The 9,378-nt window shown below is 37.8% G+C and overlaps 1 pseudogene; it reads left to right on the forward strand.

Annotated features, from left to right (window-relative positions):
* The first annotated feature begins 250 nt into the window (after positions 1-250).
* LOC145158121 (uncharacterized) lies at positions 251-5,189 on the forward strand (annotated as a pseudogene).
* The last annotated feature ends 4,189 nt before the right edge of the window (positions 5,190-9,378 follow it).

Here is a 9,378-nt window from a genome sequence, read left to right on the forward strand (position 1 = left end):
TTAGTTGTGGGAACTGGTTTGAAGGTTTCATTCGATGATGAGGGATCAAAAATAATTGAGAAGCAATCCAAAAGAGTTCTGTTGAAGTCTGAACGCAAGGGAGAGATGTATCCTTTAAATCTCAACCCAATTCGAGGAAAACCAGCGATATGCCTGCTGTCAAAGGTGAACACTGATGAAAGCTGGTTGTGGCATCGACGCCTATCGCACCTGAACTTCAAAGACATTAATAAGTTGGTGCTTGGTGATCATGTTCGAGGCCTTCCTCTTCTCAAGTTTGATAAGGAACACCTATGTGCAGTGTGTGAGATGGGCAAACAAAGCAGAAAGAGCCATCCTACACGTATCAATACAAAGATTGTTGAAGCTCTTGAACTTCTGCATATTAACTTATGTGGACCTTCGGCTATCGAAAGCTTCAGTGGTAGTAAGTTCATTCTTGTCATAGTAGATGATTTTTCACGCTTCACCTGGGTTTTCTTTCTTAAACAAAAATCAGACGTGACTCCCAAGCTGAAGACGTTTATCAAGCAAGTGGAAGTGCAGCTGCGAAAGCTGGTGAGGAATATTAGAAGCGACAATGGGCTTGAATTCAAGAATAAAGATTTTGAGGATTTTCTGGCTGAAAAGGGGATATCTCACAACTTTTCGCCCCCCTATACACCACAACAGAATGAGATTGTTGAAAGACGAAACCGTTCTTTATGTGAGGCAGCCAGAACCATGCTAATCTTCGCTTCTCTTCCGCTATACTTCTGGGCTGATGCAGTTGCAACAGCGTGCTATACTCAGAACCGATCCTTACTCAACAAACGATTCTCCATCACTCCGTATGAGATTCTGAACAATCGAAAGCCCAACGTTAAATTTTTCCACGTGTTCGGCTCAAGGTGCTTCATTTTCAATTGCAAAGAGAACCGAAACAAGTTTGACGTCAAAGCTGATGAGGGAATTTTTCTTGGTTATTCACTCACTTCAAAGGCATATAGAGTTCTGAACAAACTCTCCAAACGAATTGAAGAAACATACTATGTAACCTTTGATGACAACTACAAGAAGAAAGTTCAAAGAAGCGAAAGTGCCTTGGGGGAAATATTTCCTGAATCAGGACAAGTCTTGGTTCCAATTTCCAACCTGTTTGAAGAGTACATAAGGCTATTTGATGAACCAGAGAAGGCTGCACACTCAGAGGCGAAAGCAGCAGACAACAAAATCGACAATATGAAAAAGATCATTGATGAAGCTGCAAAAGAAATGGAAAATGAACCTCCTAAACAGACTGGTGGTCAACCCTCTACTGGCCTTCCAAACAACAGCTCAACGTTCAAGGGGGAGGGTTCATCTGCACCAAAGACAACCGATATGTCTTTCGAGGGGGAGAATCCAACTCCATCCCCAACCCATAAAAGTCCAGTCGAGGGGGAGCATCCAACTCCAATCCTAACCAATGATAGTCCAATCGAGGGGGAGAATCCAACTCCAACAGAGGAGGAAAATTCAAAACCTGACAAGGGATACGCTTCGCCATTTGAGGGGGAGAATGAGAATACAAATGACGAAGGTGATCAATCAGAACTTGAAGAAGAGGTAAATGCAGAGTTGGATCCAACCTATGACCCAAATTACCCTCCTCTAACGAAATGGACTAAGGATCATCCCAAAGCACAAATAATTGGTGAATCATCTGAGCGAGTTCTAACACGTTCTCAATTGAAAGCGAAACAAACTGCATTATTCTCTAATGTTGAATTCTGTATGTTTAATTCGTTTGTCTCCAAAGTCGAACCGAAGACGGTTAATGCTGCACTTGATCACGCTGATTGGGTACAAGCAATGCAAGATGAACTCTATGAGTTTGAACGTAATCGAGTTTGGAGGTTGATTCCCACTCTAAAGGATGCTTCGGTGGTCGGCTTAAAATGGGTCTTCAGGAATAAGTTGGACAAAGAGGGGAACGTTGTACGCAATAAGGCTCGATTGGTGGTGAAGGGATATTACCAAGAAGAAGGGATAGATTATGAGGAGACCTCCGCTCCAGTAGCAAGGTTGGAATCAATTAGAATCTTTCTGGCATATGCTGCTCATAAAAACTTCGAAGTTTTCCAAATGGATGTGAAATGTGCTTTATTGAATGGAGAACTAGAAGAAACGGTGTATGTTGAGCAACCACCTGGGTTCGTGAACGAGAAATATCCTGATCACTGCTATGTGTTAGATAAAGCTGTATATGGTCTGAAGCAAGCACCGAGGGCCTGGTATGAAACTTTAACTCGCTTTCTTAAAATGTCGAAATTCAAGTAAGGTTCGGTTGACCCAACCTTCTTCCGAAAGAAAGAAGGCGAACATCAGGGGTGTGTATGGGGCAGTTTGGTTCGGTTATTGGTCAAAACCGAACCATAACCATTATGATTGGTTAATGCATTTTGGTAATCATTGGGTATGGTTAATATTGGTTATGGTTAATGGTTTTTGTCGGTTAACGGTTTTGGTTAATGGTTAATATTGGTTAACCATAATGTTTAAAATAATATAAATGGCAAAAGTATAGTGGCATAAAAAATGAAAAGAGAATACAAACAGTCCTCGGCACCAATGTTTGTAAACTAGCTTATAGTAATATAATAAAATGTGTACCTTTGATACTCAGACAAAAAGTATAAAACATTAAAAAAAATTGACATTAATAACTTCATATATTGATAATTGATATTAACATTAAAATAAAGCCAAACATTCATACACGTTCAATGCGATTAAATAAAAAACTATAAAATAAAATAGCTAAACATTTATATTACGTGTTATATGGATAAAAAAACCAATCACTCATATATATTCAATGTGATTAAGTCAAAAACAGTAAATAAAAAAAAATTAAAAATTCATTCTTAATATATCACAAAGTGAAGAAGAACCAAAAACTTAACTTACATACAAGTTTTGATTATAAATTAAAAAAAAATCATTCGAATAGATCTATAAATTCAAAACAATCTTTGATTAGGATTAACGGTGTGAGAAGTCTTCAATTAGGATTATGAGTGTGAAAATTAAAATAATTGTGAATAATGTTTACAAATTATAGAATTAGTTGATTAGGAATGGCAACATTAATCAATAATCTAACTCAATGCATGATTGGAAAATTGTGTGTGTCTGCATGATCGGCGTGATCATCCTTTGATGGTTTGATTGCACGTTCGTCTCCTGATAAGTGAGGATTAATGAATTATATTTTGAAATTTTAATGGGTCTTAAATAATATTGACTATATTATTTTATATATAATCCAAAATTTTTATGTATTAAAATAAAAAGTTAGCGGTTCGGTTAATAATGGTTCGGTTAACCTATAAAACCATAACCAAACCGTTTGTTATCGGTTAACAAAAATTAGAAACCGAACCAACGGTTTTTAAAATGGTTCGGTTATTATGGTTCGGTTATATCGGTTAATTTGGTTATGGTTCGGTTTTTCGGTTATTATGCTCACCCCTAGCAAACATCTAATGATAGTTCAGATTTATGTCGATGACATCATCTTCGGCTCCACGAATCCTAGCTTAACAGCTGAATTCAGAAAGTTGATGGAGACTAAATTTGAAATGAGCGCAATGGGTCCGATTAATTTTTTCCTTGGTTTGAATATAAGACAGGGACCAGAAGGTATTTTTATCAACCAGGAGGCCTACACGAAGAACTTGCTGGCAAAGTTCGGTATGACGGGAGATTCGAAAGTGAAGGTTCCTATGGCGTTTGGCACAAAGTTAACACCGTCTCTGGAAAAACCTGCTGTTGACATAACACTCTATCGTCAAATGATAGGGTCTCTTATGTATCTAACAGCTAGTAGACCAGACATTATGTTTTCTGTTTGCTATTGTGCCAGGTTTCAAGCAAATCCAAGAGAACCTCACATGGTGGCAGTGAAAAATATTTTTCGTTATCTGAAGCGAACCTCTTCTCTCGGTCTTTGGTACCCTGCTAGATCTGGATTTTTTGTTCAAGCCTTTTCTGACGCCGATCTTGGAGGATGTGGTCTGGATCGAAAGAGCACAACTGGTGGATGCCAATTCCTTGATGGTAAACTTGTTAGCTGGCAGTCCAAGAAACAAACCTGTGTGTCTCTTTTAACAGCCGAAGCTGAGTACATAGCTGCAGAATCATGTACCTCTCAAGTGATTTGGATACAAAGCCAACTAAGAGACTACAGACTAATTATGAAGAAAATACCTCTCTATTGTGACTCAGAAAGCGCGATAAGAATATGTCACAATCCAGTGCAACACTCAAAGACAAAGCATATTGCACTGAGATACCATTTCATCAAGGACCATGTAGAAGATGGGAACGTGGAAGTACATTTCGGTTGGTCCTCTGATTAACTGGCTAACATATTCACTAAAGCCTTACCAGAAGCAAGCTTCAATAAAATTTTACAAGGTTTGGGAATGATAGAAGCAGAGTCGGTTCCGAACCCTCAAATCTCTCTCTAAAAATTAGACAAGCGAAATAGAGCGAATGCTCGGTCTATTTCGGTTCCGGAATTTTCGGGAACCGAAATGAACCGAACGCTCGGTCTATTTCGGCTCCATAATTTTCGGGAACCGAAATGAACCGAACGTTCGGTCTATTTCGGCTCCGGAATTTATGGAACCGAAATGAACCGATCACTCGGCTTATTTCGCTTCATTCTTTTAAGGTTTGGTTTCGGCTGTATATTTTGTTTATTTTTTTAAGTCTATTTCTTACTCTATTTTCTCTTTCATTTTTTTTATTATTTTTTATATAAGAGTGTTTTGTGCTAATTTCTTTTTGTTTATTTTTTTGTTTTTATTATTTTTTCAGAAAACTTCAAAAATCCAAAAATATTTTTTTTTCTTTTATTTTTATGTTTTTATTATTTTTCAGAAAACTTCAAAAATCCAAAAATATTTCTTTTATTTTTATGTTTTTATTATTTTTCAGAAAACTTCAAAAATCCAAAAATATTTTTTTTATTTATTTTTCTGTTTTTATTATTTTTTAGAAAACTTCAAAACTACAAAAATATTTTTCTAAAAGATTTTTTATTTTTCTCTTAATTATTCTTTTTGTTTTTCTTTGTTTTGTTTTGTTTGTTTTGTTTGTGTGGTTTGTTTGTTTGCTTGTTCTTTTTACTAGGTCCCAAGTACTTCAGTGCAACATAATTTGGAGTTAAGGCAGGTATGATTCTTTTCAATGAACTAGTTAAGTGTCCCTAGAAGCATGCTGCTGCATGTCGACCGAAGCCTCTAAGACTAAGAGCAAGGCCTTAATGATTCGATCTATACCTATCGTTTCTTCCTAATCAGGCTGTTAAATCTACTCAAGTCAAGAGCTACCTTACTCTTCTCAAATGAGTTAAGAGTTTTCTACTTTGTCACGTTTATATAGCAGAGATACTTTCGGTTCCTTAACCACCTTCCTTACATTCTCCATCAACTTTCGGTTCACCACTGTAACCCTTGAGACTCTCAGCTTTTACCACTGATGTTTATGGTTGCATAAAATATGTGTTTATGATCTTAGTTACGTACACCACGTGCTGAGTGAGACCCAAAATCCAACACCAACAATGAATTGACGGTGAATCTTTATATTCAAGATCTTACTTGTTACCTAACGAAATCTCATTTTATTTTTGAGTGGTCTTTTATGAAATTGTCTAACACCAAGGCATTTCTTCCCAAAAAAATCCAGTTTCTTTTTGTTTTTTGATATTTTTATAACATCTTTAGTCACAACAAATTATATCCAACCTACTTGTTCAACAGACCATATTGGTCTCACAAGTACTTCATCCAACGTTCGGTCTTATGTTAAGAATCGATGTTCAGTTGAAGATAAGCCACCCTTAGACTATTATTTAAAAGAATCGATGTTCGGTCTCGATCGTATTTTCTCGGGAAACCACGCAAGCAATTCAAGTCTCTCTTGACTTTGAAGGAAGAGATTCTTGCCCGGAATCATCTGCTTTATGTCTTCTAACAGACATCACTCACATCCTATACACTTTTTGCTTTATTTCTTAATTTTTGGCACACTCTTGCACGAAAATACTTTGTGATTTTCCAAAATTCTGGTTGATGTTTCTTATGGCTCATTTGAAGTTTCTTTTAGGCGCGAAAATGGTTATTATCACATCTGGAGCGAAGGTGAATTTGAAAAGACGATATGTGGATAAGATTTTGGGCGCGTGAATTTGAACGGTTCCTAAACCCACGCTTGATGACGTCTATCTGGGGAAACCAAGCTGTCACATCGCGCTTTTTCAGGCGACGTTTCAGTGATCGTATCATCATCACGAAAATTCTTTCTCTCTCCTGGCAACGGTATATAAAGGGTTTCTCGCACATATTGTACCTTCTTACCTTCTTCAAATTCTCTCAATACACAAGGCGATCTGCAACTGTTCATCTTCTTCCTTACCTCAACAATGGCGGATTCCTCATCTGTTCAAGATCAAACTGCTTCGTCCTCATTGCTCATGATTAAACCTAATCAGAACATGATCATTCAATTGAACCCCTTTCTGTATGATTCGTACATGCTCCAGGTTGTTGAATGTCTCAAATACTCTCATCTGGTTATCGCACTCACACAGGTGGAATCTGTCCCGATGTCTCTATTATCGCAAGTCTACTCTACTGCCTCCTATGACAAGAACAAGGAGAGGATCTACTTCCAAATCTTCTCTCACAAGGCGTCAATTTCGAAAGGGCGATTCTGTTCCTTGTTAAAGCTTGCTGTCGATGCCTCTGTTATCTCTCCCGATTTCGTCACCACAACTCAACTGTTTACAATGCTCTACGAGATGGGATACACTGATGTTCTTACTGATGGGTTTTATACATAAGAACAATCCTATGTGCTCATACAAACCATAATGCTTGGATCTAGGTTTCACTATTGTACATGCAAAGAATCCAAGAGTTACAAACCCTAATCTAGCATACATAATTTCGAAATTAACATATAACATCAGATCTAGATGTTTACCTCTTCAATGGAAGCTTGAATCTTCTTTCTTGGAGCTTAGAGTCATAATTGTAACTCCTCTAATGGCTTACAAACACCACAAGCAAGAAGGCAACTATGAGAGAGGAGGGAGGATGCTTAATTTCGGCCTAGGGTTTCTCTTGGGAAGCAAGTCGCCGAAAATTGAAGACTAGGGGTCTTATTTATACTGTAGGCTGCTAGGGTTTCAGTCTAAACCCTAATGGACAACTTATTCACCAAGCAGCCCAAGGAACCTTCTGGAATAAGCCCTTGGACGAAAATATGATGATCCTTCATCATAATTTCGTTCCCCCTTAGTCCATTAGGTTTCCCAGCCCAAAACTCAACTATCACACATTTGACAGTTTATGCCCCTTTATTTAATTAATCTCTTTTAGTCACCAAATTAATTCCTAATTAATTTATGACTAATACTAATTAAATAAATATGATTTCTCCTTTAATATATTATTCTTATAATATATTAATAAACCATAATATCCTCTCTCTTTCTTTAAATTACCTTGTCAAGTTGCTTTGGTGAAGGCAACCCAAAAGGACCATGCATAACCGGGTCAAGTACATACCAAATATAGTTACGGGCTTAGACACTAATCCAACAGTCTCCCACTTGGATAAGTCTAGTAACTATATCTCACATATGACTTCAGAATCCGGTTAGCAATCGTAGCTCTTATACGCTTCTGTCAACTCTGATCAAAATCCTGTCCTTCAGATAATGGATCGTATAATCCTCTGTTCTAGATATCATGCTGACAATACTTGTTGTCCAGCATTTTGTTTCTCGATCTCTGATTTATTCAACATAGAATTTAGTTGAACACATCAACTTCATTCTGACCGGGCCCGACACATAAGTCAAACTAAATCATCGAGTGGCCAAGATATCGCTTTTATTCTCTTAGAATAAAAGGTACAGAAAAACTTCGACTTATATGCTCTTATCATTTACTAGCTAAGTCACACACAATAATACGTTTTATAACATCAAGTTACTGATGCGTTTTCGCATTATCAATGTATAATCAACTAGCAAACAACAACCATATCTCTAGGTTTAAAGATTATATGATATTATCATCTTGCGATCACTTGTGATAACTTTCATGAAGTGATACCAGCAAGTGCGAGTTTATTCCAAGGCTCAAAAAATATTTCATAAGCACTCATAAACTTCGTAGCAAACCTTTGCTATGTCTAAAACCTTTTAGACAATCTACAAACAAATTCATGACAATCTTCTTTCATATCTACTTCCAACATATGAGCGATTGTGGACCGTTCGAATAATCTTATTATTCAGGAAGTCAAAACATGCAAAATCGAAACAATAGATAAATAATCAACACAAGATAGTAACTTTCTTATAAATAACACACCTTTATTTAATCATCAAATGTTGAATATAAAATTATCTATTACAAGTTTCCTACCTATCTAATCTAAACTAATATCGTCCTTTAGCCCAACGCTCCTAGCGTGCTGCAAATGCTTGACCCTACTCAGTCCCTTCGTAAGGGATCTGCTGGGTTATCTTCTGACAATACCCTGTTCACAACGAGGAGTCCCTCTTCTACCCGATGTCTAATAAAATGGTATTTCCTGTCGATATGTCGAGATCTGCCATGATCCCTTGGTTCCTTGGTTAAGGCAACCGCTCCTTCATTATCACAGAAAATTTCCATGGGCTCCTTTATGGATGGCACAACTCCAATGTCTCGAATGAAGTTCTTCAACCATATAGCCTCCTTTGATGCCTCGCTTGCCGCAATGTACTCTGATTCGCACGTTGAATCAGCTACGGTCTCTTGCTTGGAACTTTTCCAAGTTACTGCTCCTCCGTTCAGGGTAAAGATCCAGCCTGACTGTGATCGGTAATTATCCCGATCCGTCTGGAAGGTAGCGTCACTGTACCCTCGCACCCTTAAGTCATCACTCCCACCGAGGACTAGAAACCATTCCTTGGTCCTTCGTAGGTACTTAAGAATATTTTTGACAGCAATCCAATGTGCTCTACCAGGGTTCCCTTGATATCTGCTGACCATGCTCAAAGCGAAGGCCACATCAGGGCGAGTACAGGTCATAGCGTACATAATCGAGCCAACTGCGGAAGCGTAAGGTACTCGGCTCATATCAGCTATCTCTGCCTCTGTACTCGGACTCTGAGTCTTACTCAGTTTGGTATTGCATTGAATTGGCAACTCCCCTTTCTTGGAATTTTCCATACTAAAACGTTTTAGTACCTTTTCCAAGTACGTATCCTGACTGAGTCCTATCAGTATCTTACTTCTGTCTCTCACTATCCTTATTCCCAGAATATACGCAGCCTCTCCGAGG

Source organism: Lactuca virosa, chromosome 2 (assembly GCF_052849685.1).
Source record: "Lactuca virosa cultivar CGN04683 chromosome 2, Lactuca_virosa_CGN04683_v6, whole genome shotgun sequence".
Taxonomy (NCBI): Eukaryota; Viridiplantae; Streptophyta; class Magnoliopsida; order Asterales; family Asteraceae; genus Lactuca; species Lactuca virosa.